Here is a 17,152-nt window from a genome sequence, read left to right on the forward strand (position 1 = left end):
CCTAAAAAGGACTTTTTAAGATATTCCATGGTTTTATTTTATGTTTAAATCTACTTTTTAAGTTTTAACTGTTTTATTGTGTTTGCTGAATGACACATTCATTGAAGTATGCCAGAGCTAAAATTTATGAACAATTGACTTTTTTTTATCTCTTTCCTGCTCTCAGAAGCCATTTCCTGCTAGGAAAGTGATTTATAGTTGGAATTTCTTTTCAGTGAGGATCACACTGTTGTCACTTCCTGTCTGAGTCAGGACTGAGTCAGCCACTTACATACCTGATATTTAACTCTTTCAGACAGAGAAAGAAAGAAAAAAAGGAACACAACATAGTCATTTTTGTGCTAGACACTGTACATATCCATGTCTATCTCATCATGTCACATGTCACCTCGGGTATCCTTTAAGCACAGTGTAGCAGTGATTCAGGGTGTTTTTTGTATGGCGGGGCAAATGAAGTGCTGTCTGAAGTGAGGCAGCTCCAAGCGGAGCTTAGCTCTGTTGAAATCCCCTAGGATAATGAAGAAGGAGTCTGGGAGGGATCTCTCCCACCGTTGGATGGTGTTCTTTAGTATGCACAGGGCATTCTTGGTGTTGGCATCAGGGGGAATGTAAACTCCTATGAGGACAAAGGAGGAGAACACTCTGGGTGAGAGGACATTGGACTGCTGTTGACGAGAAGGAGCTCAACATCTGGGGTGCAGCTTTTGTACAGGATTGTTGAGTTGGTACTCCAGGCAAAATTAATATAGAAACAGATACTTCCCCCTTCTTTTACCTGCAGAGGGTATGGTCTCGGTCTGCACAAAAGTGGTTGTAACCCAGAAGGAGAAGGGAGTTGTCCAGGATGTTGTCCATCAGCTAGATCTCAGTAAAGCATAGGACTGGGATGTTTCCGCCAAATAAGTGTTTACTGCTGAGTAGGATAAGCAGTTCATCCAGCTTGTTTGGAAGGAAGTTAATGTTTGGATAGCATGGATGGGTGATTGCAGGCCATTTCTTTTGAGTCTCACTAGTGCTCCCGCCCTTCTCCACCTGTGGTGATGTTTACTGGGGGCACCATTGGCATCTCCGATGAGGTGATCGATGTGGGCCCAGAGTGTGCACCACAGGAGTGCTGTGTTTTCTGTCAGACTGCAGGCATGGGCCTCCAATTGCAGAGGCTCTGCTCTGGAGTAGGTGGTGGTGGGTTGCGCTGACAGTGAGTGTGGCCTCTGCAAATCCATGGCACAGTTGCAACAAGGAAGTTACCAGGTGAGGGCAAGAGGGAAGGGATCCTGGCACTGCACCCACGGGAGCTGCAATGAGGTGCAGAGCATATGTAACATACATGCTGGTACAGAACAAAGGATCATAAAGGTCATAAAAAGTTCAGGGGGCATGTGTTCAGACTGTAGCTGCAAGGGGCAATGGGACAGCATACATGTGCAGTCGTTCACCAGCACAGGAAACTACTCACAAGCTCTGGTGTGGCAGGAAGTCTCCGAGATATGCACAGATGCATCATATATGGAAAACCCAGGCCTGGGGTATTGGAAGGCCATGCCTAGAGAGGCTGAAGTGGATGCTTGCAGGCTAGGGAGTCCCATGGGTGGCGATTTCCTGATGGAGGAGATGAGCATGGGGTTCCAACAGGGCCAGGAAAACATTGTGTCTGGAGATGGAGGGAAGGAGCCACATGGCCAGTATGGTCTGCAATGCATGGAGAATGCAACAGCAATGCATCAACCAGGTTCGGGGAACCTCAGGGCAGCGAGCACGTGCGGGACGAGGTGTCAAGGCCAAAGTCTGTAGTTGTTGTCAATATCAGGAGGCTCGGTAGGCAGGAGATTATTGTCCTGTTGCCATTGGAGCAGCGGTTGTGGCCACAAAGACCCCAGGCCATGGTGGTGATCAGTGGTGCTCACCGCCAGGTCGTGATCACGCTTACGCGTGGATTCACGACCATTTTGACGCATTCCGCCTCGGACACGCTAAGCCGTGAATAGATTTTCAACCACGAAAATCTACTTCGGCTTCGTGTGAATGCGGACAGAAATCCGCATTCACGCTCGTGAAACCCGGCGCTGAAGTCGTGGTTTGCGGAAATGCGTCAAACTATGCGGAAGTGACACATTGCAGGCCAATCAGAGTGCCCCAGCCAGGCCCTAGCAACCAATCACAGGAGGGGAGCTATGCCCTCCCCTCCTGAATATAAAGCGGCGGCCATGATGGAAAAGCTCTGTCCTTGCTAGACTGTGGTGCCGAGAGGATTATCTCCAGGCCATTGTTGTTTAAGCAAGTGCATTTATTGTGTTAAAAACAAAGCTTTTTTTTGCTAACACTGCTCTTATACTGTACACAGTTAGCTAGTCAGTGAGTGATTGCTGTAGTTAGTTGTAGTCAGTGTAGTGTAGTGGGAGTGTGGGAGTCTAGTGATTATTTAACTGTGTGTAGTGCAGGCAGGTTCATTGCTGCAGTGTAGTCAGTGTAGTGGGAGTGGGGATTATCTGTGTGTAGTGCAGGCAAGCAGATTAGTGCAGCTGCAGTGTTCACTTGTATATTCCAGTGACAGTTATACACTTGTACTATTTGCAGGCAGCCAGTCACAACGCCGGCGCCGCCACTCTCTGCCAGCGCTGTTCATTCATTCTGTCAGTGACCTTGTGCCGTGCCCAGTGCCCACTGCTCGCTCGCTGGCATATGAGCATCTCATTACACAGTGTGACATCCTTGTGTGCCCACTGCATCCTTCAGTGACCTAGTTGTATATCCAGTGCCCACTGCTGTGCCCACTGCATCCTTCAGTGACCTTGTACTGTGCCCACTGCATCCTTCAGTGACCTAGTTGTATATCCAGTGCCCACTGCTGTGCCCACTGCATCCTTCAGTGACCTTGTACTGTGCCCACTGCATCCTTCAGTGACCTAGTTGTATATCCAGTGCCCACTGCTGTGCCCACTGCATCCTTCAGTGACCTTGTACTGTGACCACTGCATCCTTCAGTGCCGTTGTACTGTGCCTGGTGCATCCTTCAGTGACCTTGTACTGTGCCCACTGCATCCAGTGATTCATTACTAGCAACATGTCTGGCAGGGTTTCGCGGGGTGAGAGCAAAGGGAGTTCAATTGCCTCAGCCACTTCTGGGACTGCTCCACGTCCAGGGAGAGGACGCCCAGCTGTACGTGGTCGTGATGCAGCAGAAAGGGGGGCAGCAAAGCCTGGGCCGAGTCAGCGGACGCCATTGTACAAATATTTTAACGTTTCTGGTCCCCGTGTGGTGGTTGAGCAAATGGAACCTGACGTACTCATGGACATCATGACTTCCTCCCAGACCTCTACTGTGAGCACCACTCCAAGCAGCAGCAGCAGCAGCAGCCAACGTCCTACGCTTGTTGTGACATCCACCCCAGCACCCACTGGTCAGCAGCCCTCCCAGGATGACAGCGTTCTGTCCCTCAGTCCGGCTTCTGGGAACCTGCTGATGCAAGAAGCTCAGGACTTACTGGGGACCGATGTGGCAGAGATTGAGATCGGGCCACAATCACAAGCGTTGTTGAGTTCTGGTGATGAAGAAGAGGGGTCTGTGTCTGGGGATGTAGGGACAGAAGAGGAGGCGGGGGAGTCAGAGGAAGAGCTGGATTATGATGATGCTGCGGATGATGACGACGTTGTGGACCCTAACTATGTGCAGCCTGCTGAGTCCGTGGAAGAATGGTCAGAGGCAGAGCAGGATGACGAGTCACCTCGGCCTAGGCAAGGATATCGCCATATGTCAGGCAGGGGCAGGGGCATCGGCAGCAGTGGGTGTGGAGGAAGTAGACAGGACACTGCTTCAGCCGGCACCACCACCATGCAACCCCCGGCAACTACTACCACACATTGTTCCGCTGCACCCTCTGCTAGTGGGGGCCGCAGTAAATTAAAGTCACCAGTGTGGGATTGCTTTGAGGAATGTACTGATGACAAAAGGTATGCGGTGTGCAGGTTATGCAGCAAAAGATTGAGCCGTGGGAAAAGTCTGAGCAAGATGGGTACCTCATCCCTTCAGGGCCACCTGAGAAGCCGCCACTGCCGCGAGTATGCGGACTTTAAGAGGAAGCAGACACTGCTGGCAGGGGTTCCTGAGAGCAGAAGGCCCACCAGCGCAGCAGCATCATCCCTCCCTCAGGGTCGTGAATCCCCCACAGCAGCAGCAGTAGTAGCACGCAAGCGCTCTTTCACCTCGGCTACTCAGGACACAGACATTGAGGCTGGCAGCCAGTGTTCGTCTCTCTCCTCTGTCTCCCCTGCATCCCAGCGTCGTCAGACCCTGCTGAGCGACACCTTTCAGGGTCTGACCAAGCCTCTGCCTCCAAGCCACAGGCGGATCCGCAAACTAAATGGCTTGCTGGCCCGGGCCATGGCATCACAGCTGCTTCCCTACTCCCTGGTGCAGGAGGGGAGCGCCATGCGGACGCTGCTCCAATTTGGCATCCCCGAGTGGCAAGTCCCCAGTCGCCACTATTTCAGCAGGAGCGCGATCCCAGCACTCCACAAGTTTGCGGTGGAAAACGTGGCCCGTTCCCTGGACTACTCTGTGGGCAAGCGGGTCCACGTGACCATGGACTCGTGGAGTAGCAGATTTGGGACAGGTCGCTACCTGTCCTTTACAGCCCACTGGGTGACACTGATGGAAGGGAGAGAGGACAAGAGCGCATCAGCCCAGCTAGTGGTGCCACCACGCGGGATCAGGGGGGATGCAGGAGGGTCCTGTCACAACACTCCCTCTGCACCCGGAAAGCAAGCCCGCCTCGGCAGCAGCAGCGCCAAGCCTCGGCACTGCCAAGCCCTTTTAAAATTGGTGACCCTGGGGAAGGAGAGGCTTACGGCCACCAACGTCCTGGCCGCCCTCAGGAAGCAGGAGCGGAGGTGGCTGACCCCCAGAGGCCTGGAAGTGGGGTATGTGGCAGCCGATAACGGTGCCAACCTGGTGGCAGCAGTGCAGCAGGGAAACCTCCAGCACATCCCCTGCTTGGCCCACGTGCTCAATCTTGTGGTGCAGTGCTTCTTGCGCACCTACCAGGGGATGAGCGAGCTGCTGCAGGATGCCCGGGCGGTGGTACGCTTTTTCCGCCTGTCAGCCACTGCCTCTGCACTCTTGTCCACCTTACAGCAGCAGTATGGAAGGCCACAACACCGGATGATCATCGACATGCCAGTTCGCTAGAATTCGACTCTGGCCATGTTGGAGCGGCTGTGTCAGCACAGGCTGGCTGTTAGGGCCTACATGCTAGACCCAAGTGTCCCCAGCAACCAGCAAGTCCCCATGATTACTGCCACTCAGTGGACACTGATGCAGCAAGTATGCCTGGTGCTGAGTCCCTTCCTGGAGGCAACCAAGATGGTCAGTGAGGAGCGGGCCTCTGTGTGCCAGTGGGTGCCCTTGGTTTGTCTACTGGAGCAGGCAATGGACAATTTAATTGAGCGTGGGGATGAAGCCCTGAGGCAGTTGGAAGAACAGGAGCAGATGGCAGCACAGTCCAGCTCAGAGGAGGGCTCACAGCAGGTAGTGGAAGAATTGGAGGTCCCTAACCTGAATGAGGAGGAGGAGCAGAGTGCAGCAGGCGTTGTACGTGGATGGCGGTTTGAGGAGGACAACAACATGGCACAGGAAGAGGACAGGCATGCGTTATGGGACAATCGCGGGGACGAGGAAGATCTTGCTGGCAGGGCCCACTTGTTTCCCATGGCTGTGCACATGTTGCGCTGCCTTCGCAGGGACCCCCGGGTGATCCAGATGCGTTCAAGGGAGGACATCTGGATTACCTTGATGCTTGATCCCTGTCTGAAGGGGAAGCTGGGAGACTTAATGACGCCATCCACCACCGAGCAACGCACAAGGGAGTTGAAGGAGGCCCTTGTGCGCAGACTACTGGAAGCATTCCCCCAGCCTTCCACCCCCACTGTAACTGCTCTGCCAAGCCAGCAAGAGGTGCCTGCCATTGCCACTAGCAGCACAACAACAACCACCAGCAGCAGCAGCAGCAGCAACTGGGGCCCCCGGAGACCTGAAGAGCCTAAGCAAGAGCCTGTATGCAGTGCAGCAGCCCAGAACAGAGTTTCCCGCCACAGCATCCACCACCAACCAGCACAAGCAACGACTGACCACCATGGTGTCTGACTATATGGGGTCATCCAGCGGGCTCAATGACACCGACAGCCCCTTGGACCCCTTGGAGTACTGGGTCAAGAGACTGGACATCTGGAGCGAGCTTTCCCAGTACGCCCTGGAACTCCTATCCTGCCCTCCTTCCAGTGTCCTCTCAGAGAGATGCTTTAGTGCGGCCGGTGGCGTGGTCACAGAGAAGCGCTCTCGGCTCTCCCACGCCTCTGTGGACAAACTCACCTTCCTGAAAATCAACCAGGCTTGGGTGGAAGGTGAGTTCCTGGCCCCTATTGTCGGACACAGGGGGACATGAAGTGGCTGCTGCATGTGCTGTTGTTAACTATGCCTGCCTTTATAAAGACAGTTACTACCTGCCTAGTGCCTACCTTGGTTAATTTTTTGGTGTTATGGTACTACTACCAGTAAGTTGCCATGGTCTGCCTTCTGAGCTGCTGAACTGACCGCACGCTTTGTCCTCCTGACTCAGTCGCTACTACACTCTGTGTTCACACTGCCCGGGTCACTGGGTGCATTTAATTTTTTGGCCAGCACTATGACGCTGTGCTACTACTACTACCACCAGTATGTTGCCATGGTCCTTCTGTGCTGCTGCTGCTGAACTGAACGCCCACTTTGTCCTCCTCCTCCTCCTGACTCAGTCGCTACCACGGTACCACCAATGTACTCTGTCTGCGCTATCACTGCCCGGGTCACCGGGTGCATTTAATTTTTTGGCCAGCACTATGATGCTGTGCTACTACTACTACCACCAGTATGTTGCCATGGTCCTTCTGTGCTGCTGAACTGAACGCCCGCTTTGTCCTCCTCCTCCTCCTGACTCAGTCGCTACCACGGTACCACCAATGTACTCTGTCTGCGTTTTCACTGCCCGGGTCACCGGGTGCATTTAATTTTTTGGCCAGCACTATGACGCTGTGCTGCTGCTACTACTACCACCAGTATGTTGCCATGGTCCTTCTGTGCTGCTGCTGCTGCTGAACTGAACGCCCGCTTTGTCCTCCTCCTCCTCCTGACTCAGTCGCTACCACGGTACCACCAATGTACTCTGTCTGCGTTATCACTGCCCGGGTCACCGGGTGCATTTAATTTTTTGGCCAGCACTATGACGCTGTGCTACTACTACTACCACCAGTATGTTGCCATGGTCCTTCTGTGCTGCTGAACTGAACGCCCGCTTTGTCCTCCTCCTCCTCCTGACTCAGTCGCTACCACGGTACCACCAATGTACTCTGTCTGCGTTATCACTGCCCGGGTCACTCACCGGGTGCATTTAATTTTTTGGCCAGCACTATGACGCTGTGCTGCTACTACTACCACCAGTATGTTGCCATGGTCCTTCTGTGCTGCTGCTGCTGAACTGACCGCCGCTTTGTCCTCCTCCTCCTGACTCAGTCGCTTCCCGCTGCTGCACTCTGCGTTCACACTGCCCGGGTCACCAGGTGCATTTAATTTTTTGGCCAGCACTATGACGCTGTGCTGCTACTACTACCACCAGTATGTTGCCATGGTCCTTCTGTGCTGCTGCTGAACTGAACGCCCGCTTTGTCCTCCTCCTCCTCCTGACTCAGTCGCTACCACGGTACCACCAATGTACTCTGTCTGCGTTATCACTGCCCGGGTCACCGGGTGCATTTAATTTTTTGGCCAGCACTATGACGCTGTGCTGCTACTACTACTACCAGTATGTTGCCGTGGTCCTTCTGTGCTGCTGAACTGACCGCCCGCATAGTCCTTCTCTTGACTCAGTCGCTACCACCACTGCACTCTGCGTTCACACTGCCCGTGTCCACTGACAACTCTGCTGCGATGTCATTGCTAATTGCTGCAAAAAAAAAAAAAAAAAAAAAAATTACAAAAACCTCTCTGGGGCCTTTTTGGCGTCAGCCACTCATCCTCCTCCAGCGGTACCTTCGCCGCCAAGTGCCATTGGAACTCGCCTTCACCTCTTTGACTGCTTAACGCGTATATCCCTTTTTAAAACCACTTATTACCAATTAATAGCCCCATTTAAAGTGTTGTTTTCACTTTAAAATCCATTTTCTCTAGAAAAAAAAATCTTTTGGAATTTTTTATGTTGAAGTTATGTTGCCCCGTATCACCTCGATAATCCATGCAATTTGGGGGATTGTAGCATGTATGGGGGCTTTGTTATTAACGTTAAAAGAAAATCCGCCTCCGGACGGGAATCCACGCGTGATTACGCCATTCACGGCAGAAAATCCGTGTGGTTGCGTGGACGAAAATCCGCATGCGGCGGGGCCGAATGCGGATTTTTTTTTGCAACCACGCGGATTGCCGAATTTGTGGATGAGGCACATCCGAGCATCCCTGGTGGTGATTGATCAGAGAACAGTTGCAGATCGGGAACCAGAATGCATAGCAGGGTCTGCAGTCCACAGGTAAGCACCAGATAAAGCCACTGGCGATGAGGTGGCAGGCTGGTTCTGATCCGCGAGTGTCCCAGGGGGAGAAGGAGGTCAAAGAACATACACACTGGAGCAAAGGATGCAATAAACAAAAAAAAACCTACCAAAAAACTAAAACTTCCTAGAGCCATCTAATCTAATAGGAATAAGAACAATAGACTGAAGGAGTGTGGTATGGCAAGAAGAATGCTTGGCATGGTAAAGGTTAAAGTATTAAAAAAGTATAATAACATGCATCTCCAAGCCACTATATTTGTGGATTTTTTAGGCCTTTGAGGTTTGATTACAAAATCAAAGATTTTCTGTGCATGTCATGGGAGAATTGTGTCACTGATTGTCACCATTGCCTTGAGTGAATTAACCCTCAGACTAACCCACCTTACACTACACATAACCCTAGCACCGTAGCTAATTTTTTTCGGGCGTTTTCATAACTTTTATTGAATCTGCAAGCAGATTCAAGGGGCAAACCCAGGATTTTCATGGGAGGTATTCTTGAAAGTTCTCTCTCTGCCACACACAATTCAGTATAATAATATGGTAGGACATCATGCTGGGTACACATAATGCAATTTCCCGTCCAACTCACAGGATCTGACAATTATTTTCGACATTCAGAGAACGCCGAGAATCCGCTATTCCCATTGGTCCCCCGAGGTCACATGGCGCGCATAGGTTTAACCAATCAGAGGGCAGCCAAAACAGACGCCTCTCCGTGTGGGGCTGATGATTCGTCCATACATGTGCGGCCAATCGTGCGCATAGTAACTCCGTCCGCCATCGCACCATTGGTCAGTGAGATGGCGGCGGGCGGCATGCGGCGTCATTGACTTACATTGCTACGGGCAAAGAGGCGGTGGACGGGCTTGCTAAAGGTATACGCCCTGCCCTCCGCTATAGGTCCACACGGCGGGAGGGGGGCGTGCGAGCCATATGTAAACAAACCCTGCCCACACCTCGTAAGCTAACCAACACACTAGTAAAGAGATGAATACGAGTATATATATTAATGAGGAATGATGCACATTACATACCCTCAATATACATGCCCAAATATCCATATGTGAGTCATACCTCGAGCCTGCTAGACAATAACTCCGATTCTGAATCTACTGGTAACATATTTAATTAAACCGATTATAAAAACCAAAATGGGACGTATATTGGAAACCCGGCGGTGGACACCTATAGGTAGGTATTAACAAGGACATGTTCATTGTACGCACACTATATCTAGTAATTTCTCCAAAACAGTGGCAACAACAGGGGTGTAGTCTGATGTCATCACCGACCATAACAATGTTGATTATCTACACAAGGTGAGTATAAAGATCAATATCAATAATACAGAAATTCTTTTTTCCAATGTACATTAAGATGAACTGGAGAGGTATAGTGGGGCAAATGTATACATAAAAATACATAAAGCAGGGGGGATCTACAAAAAAGGAGTGAATGTAAATCCCTCATTCATCCCTCCAGGAGAGAGAGTGCCCATCCTGTATATCCAGCGGGCTTCTATTTGTCGTAATTTTAAGTCCAGGTTACCCCCCCTTGGGCCCAACCTCCATTGCTGGATCACCCAGTATCTCAATCCAGAGGGGTCCCCTTCATGACATTCCAGAAAGTGTCTTGCAACAGATGTATTGCGTTTATGCTCAATATCCCCTATATGTTCCAGGATACGTGTTTTAACTGGTCTTGTTGTTTCACCTATATATACAAACATACACCTCGGTTTCTGACTACTTTTAGGCCCTGGCTAGGTGAGACAGTATTATACATGGATATGTTCTCCTCTTGTCGCATATTAATATCTAAATGTTCTTTTGCAACATCATGGGGATCTATAGGGCCCTCCGATGATTGGATAACAATTGATTGACAGGGGTCTTCACCAATTACAGTTCATGGGTAATGGGGGAGTGTCCTACTCCCACCCCATGTGACCTCTAGTCACTATAAAAGGAGGGCTCTGACAGCCATCTTATTTAGGCTGCTGTCATAGGCCTATACGCTTTGTTACTAAATATGTTTTTATTTTAATCTACTGCTTTGTAATGCATCCCAACACTATATGCACTGTTAGCACGGCACTTTGTTCCCTTGATAAAGCTTCCAAGTAGGAAGTGAAACATGTTGGGTGGCTTATATATGGTGGGGGGTTTTGTTTAAGTAGTAACATTGACTATTTCAAGTTGAAGTAGGAGGGGGAACTATACCCCTTATAAAATCCACTGTATCAACTTGTATTTAAAGTACCGATGGTGACAGCCTACTCTAGTGAATTTTAATGGAAACAAATAAATGTTAAGTTTTATCCCCTTGTGAGGGAAAATTTTGTTAAGTATCTTAATCAGGTCTGTGTTTATAAATTATTTTCGACATGTCCAATCTGCTCCCAATTGACAACAGGATCAATCAGGAGCATTTTGGATACAGATAATAATGAGGACAGCCGACATTGGTAATGAAGGGGAAAGTGAAGTATTCACACAGCAGGGCACAGGGCTGTGCTCATACCTGACTCTGTTAAGTTCCCCAGAGCTGCTCCATGCTCTGTACACAAGCTGCCCTCTATCCAAAGTCAACTGTAGCAGGGAAAGAAAGGGGGCAGTGCTGTGAGCTGCAGGATACCTGCAGATATTCTGGTGTCTCAACTTCTGCCTGTCCCAAGACAGTGCACCGGCCCTGGTCTGAGGGGGGATTCTGGGCAGCTGTAATCCCCCCCTTGTGTTTGCCAATGGATTCTATCATTTAACTTCTGTTTGTTTTCAGATGCTTTAATGACTAAAATGGTTCTTGGGTGCAGTGGGAAGTTTTTGTTGAGTGGTCAGAGGGAGGAAAAGTGGAGGATCAATGACAGTATGTTCTTGAACTATGCTGAGTAGCTACAGCAGAATTTGCTCTCTTCTCAAACATTTTTCTGCTGAAATCTTGTCAAGGTCAAGTAAAACAAAGTGATGACTAATAATGAACTGATTTCTGATTGGGGAGTTATCGATCACTTGCTATGCCCAGCTGTTACCCGTGTCTTGCTAGCTGAAACCTGACCTTACACTCTCACAACTATTCCTAGGTACTGGTATGGAGATATAAGGCATCAGCGCAATAACACTTGGACTAGATATAAATTAACTTTGCCAAGGTGGGTTGCATTTGGTCCCTATAGGAGTTATGGAAAACCCAGAGGCAGATGGAAGTTTGCATATGAACTGGAAGGTCTCTTTATTTCAAGAAAGCAAGAAAAGATAACATTTGCAAATGAATATTCATTGGTTTATATAAAAAGACGAGTTCAGTTATTGTTAAAAAACTGTATCTCTGATGAACCAGCGGAAGGCAAAGCATTTCTGAATGAGAGAGCTGTCATATTATCTTCACAGTAGCCAATAATTATCACTCTGTCAATGAATTCTCATAATTAGAAGAGGAATTGCTATTTCTAGTAAGCATGTGTGCTTTGCGATTCACTTAGAACTCCAATTATTAGTGAATTAACATAGAAATATACTAATAACATAGATTTATCAGCTATTTATTAAAATGCAGCAAGAGCTGGGCAGATCTTGATCACAGAGTTTCAAGTTTCTATGGCTCTGACTCACCAAAGAATGGTAAAATGATGTGAATGCAGACTCAGGACCCATATCACTAAGCTTCAGTTAATTCTATCCACTAACCTACATTTTAATGGACTGGGCATTGGACTGAAAACTGCAATTGCCTATGGGTCAGCTCCCATTTCACCTACAATTTTAGTCTGTTGTGATTTGCTGTGATAACATCTTACTACACAGATCTTTCTGGACAGTGGATTGTGTTGATGAATGATGAGTGGCATGACCTCACTCTGAGTGGCAATGCACCCTGCCAATTGTACAGCACATTTGTCGATTAGCTGGTTTGATGTGTTGCTGTTTTTTCTGAACATTCAATAATGGCACAATTTTAGGCATTGAGCACATGTATTTTGTCTGTCATAAAAATATGCAGTATCACTTTAGCATGTGGTAAACCCATCCTCATTCTATGGATTTTTTCTACCCGCTGCCAGCCATAAGCACCTTTTGGCTGCAATTTCATGAAGTTGAATGACAGCATTTGTAACACCATTTGGGTCATTGTTTGTCAGGCAGTGGTGTTACCTGGCTGCAAAAATACACAACATGCCACATCCACGCTTTGGTGTGGCTCCATAACCCTAGCATGCGCCTGGCCGTTGCATCAGAGCAGCTGACAGGCATTCAATTCACTGCCCTCAGCCTCGCATGTGAAAGCGGCCTAAGGAGAATAATTGGTGTTTTTTGGCTATACCATCGATTGTCTACGTCAATTGCGGCTAAGAGGGGCTGTTTTTGTTGCAGCATTATTGTCAAGGGTCGCAAGTGATGCAGTGAGGTCAGGAAGTAGCACCATGCAGGTTCTTTTTGGCATTGTTTTATTTGCAAGCATTTTGAATGTAGCAGTGAATTCAGCAAACAACATAGGAAGATTTGGCAGCAGAGCAAGAGTTACAATAGTGTTATGTGTATCGGCAGGGTTGGTGTTAGCCATATTGCTTAGTGTTACGTGTATTGGTCAGTGTTATGGTGGCCATACATGGTACAATTTTTTCATACAATCTTACCATTTCTATGTAGTATAAGGGTAAATTAAGTGAATATACTGAAAGGATAATTTAGGTAGTTCCCTTATATTACATAGAAATGGTAAGATTGTATGACAAAAATTGTACCATGTATGGCCACCATTAGGCATATCTGTAGGTTATTAGGTTGTTAGGCTGGTGTTAGGCTGATTGATAGGAAGGTTAGTGATAGGTGGATCAGTAGCAAGGTTAGTGTTAGCTGTATAAGCTAGGGTTAAATATATTAGTTAGTGTTAGGGATATGAGTAAGAAGGTTAGTGTATTGGTAGCAGGGTTAGTGTTATCCATATTGGTTAGTGTTAGGTGTTTCTTTAGGAAGGTTATTGTTAGGTGTATTGGTGGGAGGGTTAGTGTTGGGGGGCAGGGGAGGATAGAAGGCTGCCATCAGGAATGATAAATTAAAAAAATCACTAATCAAACAAGTGTATAGGTAATACTTTGTTACTGATATTCTCATTTTCGGCACCACAAACGCAAAAAAATAATATAGCCACTACAGTACATACTGTACATGTGAACAGGGCCCCAGAATGAATAATTTCTTTTTTTATTAGTTATGAATGCAAACTATTTTTCAATGAGCCTGGGGTACTCGTGACCCTGTTGCATGCTCATTGGTAATCTTTCAATGGACTAAGTCTGGTAAGTACTAATCCTCACATACTAGAACCCCTTCGCAAGACTTAAAGATGCCCTCACATGTTATCTAACAATCACAATACGACCCTATTTAATGTCACTCTGATTTTTCTGCTTGTTCACTATTCCTGCTTCCATTACATCAGCTTCAAGAACTGGCTCTTCACTTGCAGCCTAATTTATATGACCAGGTGCCATTGTAAGGGTTTTTTCCAACGTTACTCAACCCACCGTCAGTGATTTTAATGTAGTGATTGATCAGTACGTGCATATTTTATTTTTAACCTTTGGAAAACGAAAATATTGTACACAGGTACGTTGAAATCTATTGCTTAATACTATGAACATTTTGCGATTAATTTGCTTGTCATTAGTCACATATCGTAATTCAGTGATATTTGATTTAAACTTGCCAAGTGAGAGAGAAATCCAGTTAATCCTTCCATCCGAATTCTACTGTGGACAAGACCTGTATAGCTGGTTTAGAAGGCAAGGAAACCACAGATAACATTGAACTGATATAGGAGTGTTATTTATGTTACCCAGCAGAGTTCAGGGAAATTGTCCTAGTGCCTCACTCCTGAGCAGAACAGGTTTCAACAAAAAAAAGCAATTATACGAGATCTATGAAAACAGTCTAGGACGGGAATTTATTGGAGTATTCATTACAACGCTGTAAAACAGTTCAATCGTGGCTAACAACATGTGCCCAACCCATTTCACTTATCACAGCAATATTTAATGCAGACTGTATTCAGCATTTCTGTTTTGGTAAATTGTTCTGATCCATTAAGGCCCCATGTTGTTCAAGCTGATGTATTAAATCAATCTCACAAAGCCTCCACCTGGCTGACTCCAACCTGTCAAGGAATGGTAAATCAAAGCTGTCCTGTATTTTCACAAAACTTTAAATTTATACTCCATTTAAAGCAGTTTGCCATTAGAATTTCCTGTGGCCAATGTAAGATACATTTCAGATTTCGTCCTTTAGATCTGCTTAAAAAAGATATGTTACCTATATGTGCTAAATACGTTAGAATCAAAGGGAAAGATGCCAAGTTTTAAGGTTCTTATACATGTGCAACTATTCCACCCAACTATCATCTAAACTTGGTCTGTTGGATGATAGTTGAGTGTGTGTACACTGGGAAAAGACAAGATGTCCAACTGATAACAGGCGGTTTGACCAATCCAACCGACAGTTCAACCTGCCCAACTATCATGCAGGTAGTCCACATGTGCAAGTAATTTGAGCAACTTGTTGATTTGAATGCGGACTTGTTGGTGTGCACGCAGTATTTATATATTTAAATGAGTTGGTTGTTTAGTTGATCAGCGCTGCGAACACCTAGATGTTCGGGTTCGCGAACGTTCGCCGAACATCGCCGCGATGTTCGGGTGTTCGCGCCGAACTCCGAACATAATGGAAGTCAATGGGGACCCGAACTTTCGTGCTTTGTAAAGCTTCCTTACATGCTACATACCCTAAATTAGCAGGGTATGTGCACCTTGGGAGTGGGTACAAGAGGAAAAAAAATATTTGAAAAAGAGCTTATAGTTTTTGAGAAAATTGATTGTAAAGTTTCAAAGGAAAAACTGTCTTTTAAATGTGGAAAATGTCATGTTTCTTTGCACAGGTAACATGCTTTTTGTCGCCATGCAGTCATAAATGTAATACAGAGAAGAGGTTCCAGGAAAAGGTACCGGTAACGCTAACCCAGCAGCAGCAGCACACGTGATGGAACAGGAGCAGGCGCAGGAGGAGAAGGCCATGCTTTTTGAGACACAACAACCCAGGCCTTGCATGAGGACAAGAAGCGTGCGGATAGCATGCTTTTTACCGCCATGCAGTCATAAATGTAATAAAGATAAGAGGTTCAATAAACAGGGACCGGGCGTCAACGCTAACCCAGCAGCAGCAGACGTGATGGAACAGGAGGAGGCGCAGGAGGAGAAGGCCACGCTTTCAGGTGCAACTCAGGCCTTGCATGAGGACAAAAAAATGTGTGCGCAAAGCAATGCAATGAGTAGTTTTCAGGACACAATGGGCTATTCGGAGGAGCTATTCCCACCCCCACAATCTTCTACCTGTGAAAGGTCAATGGAACAGCCACAAATGTTGTGCCCGGATTCACAACCTTTTTCTGTGGAAAATGCACCTCGCACTGAAATGCAAGGCGAGGCCGAGGATGAACATGACGTCAACAACTCAACATGACGCAAAATGGGGGCGGAACAGAAAGCTGCTTTCAATGTTTTGAAGGCCTTAATTGCCTCCGGTGGCCAGTTAGATGCATCATTCATCACACCCAAATCCCAGAGCAATGTGTGCAGGAATTTGAATCTCAGGAGGTGTACCGAGATCATCTGGACAAGTGACCAAGTGACAAGTGACAAAGTGACCAGTGACAAAGTGACAAAATGACAAAGTGACAAAATGACAAAGTGACAAGTGACAAAGTGACAAGTGACAAAATGACATGGTGACAAGTGACAAAGTGAGAAGTGACAAGTGACAAAGTGACAAGTGACAAAATGACAAAGTGACAAGTGACAAAGTGAGAAGTGACAAGTGACAAAGTGACAAGTGACAAAATGACAAAGTGACAAGTGACAAAGTGACCAGTGACAAAGTGACAACTGACAAAGTGACAAAATGACAAAGTGACAAAGTGACAAAGTGACCAGTGACAAAGTGACAACTGAGAGGTTGTTCTGGGGAGCTCCACTGCACTCAGTCGCATATGAGGAGAGGTCTCGTCGGGACTGCTGATCCTCCTCAGCTTGCTCAAAGCTGAGAGGGTTCCTGAAGATCCTCTGCTTGGAGTTCGCCGGGGTTCAGCTTGGTGTCGGGGTCGGCGGCGTCCTCCTCACTCCAACGTGGCAGTTCTTCTGTTGAAGGAAAAAAAAAAACATTGTTAAAAGTCCAGTACCACTTCTGAAGGACTCACCAAGAGATGCAGGAGCGCTTCAATCTAGCGCACCATCGCTCGCTGGGTGATGTCCCTGCCTACGCGCTGGAATTATACGCTGCACATGCTAGCACGCTTTTGCGCAGTGCCGAGGCGCATTCCAGCAGCTAGTAGCTACCAAGCTTCTGTGGATCTGATTGGGCCACCATGTTGGATCTCTGCCAAGTTCTCCAAAATTTTGAGCAATCCACGTTGCTTGTGACTGAGCAGTGACAACTCTACAGTCAGCATTACAATACCACTGCTGTGTTTACTGAAGAAATCAATGTTGAAGATGGAAACCGCTGGCATGATGCAAGTGGGGGATTCTGAAGATGAA

The sequence above is a fragment of the Hyperolius riggenbachi genome, chromosome 2 (assembly GCF_040937935.1).
Source record: "Hyperolius riggenbachi isolate aHypRig1 chromosome 2, aHypRig1.pri, whole genome shotgun sequence".
NCBI lineage: Eukaryota > Metazoa > Chordata > Amphibia > Anura > Hyperoliidae > Hyperolius > Hyperolius riggenbachi.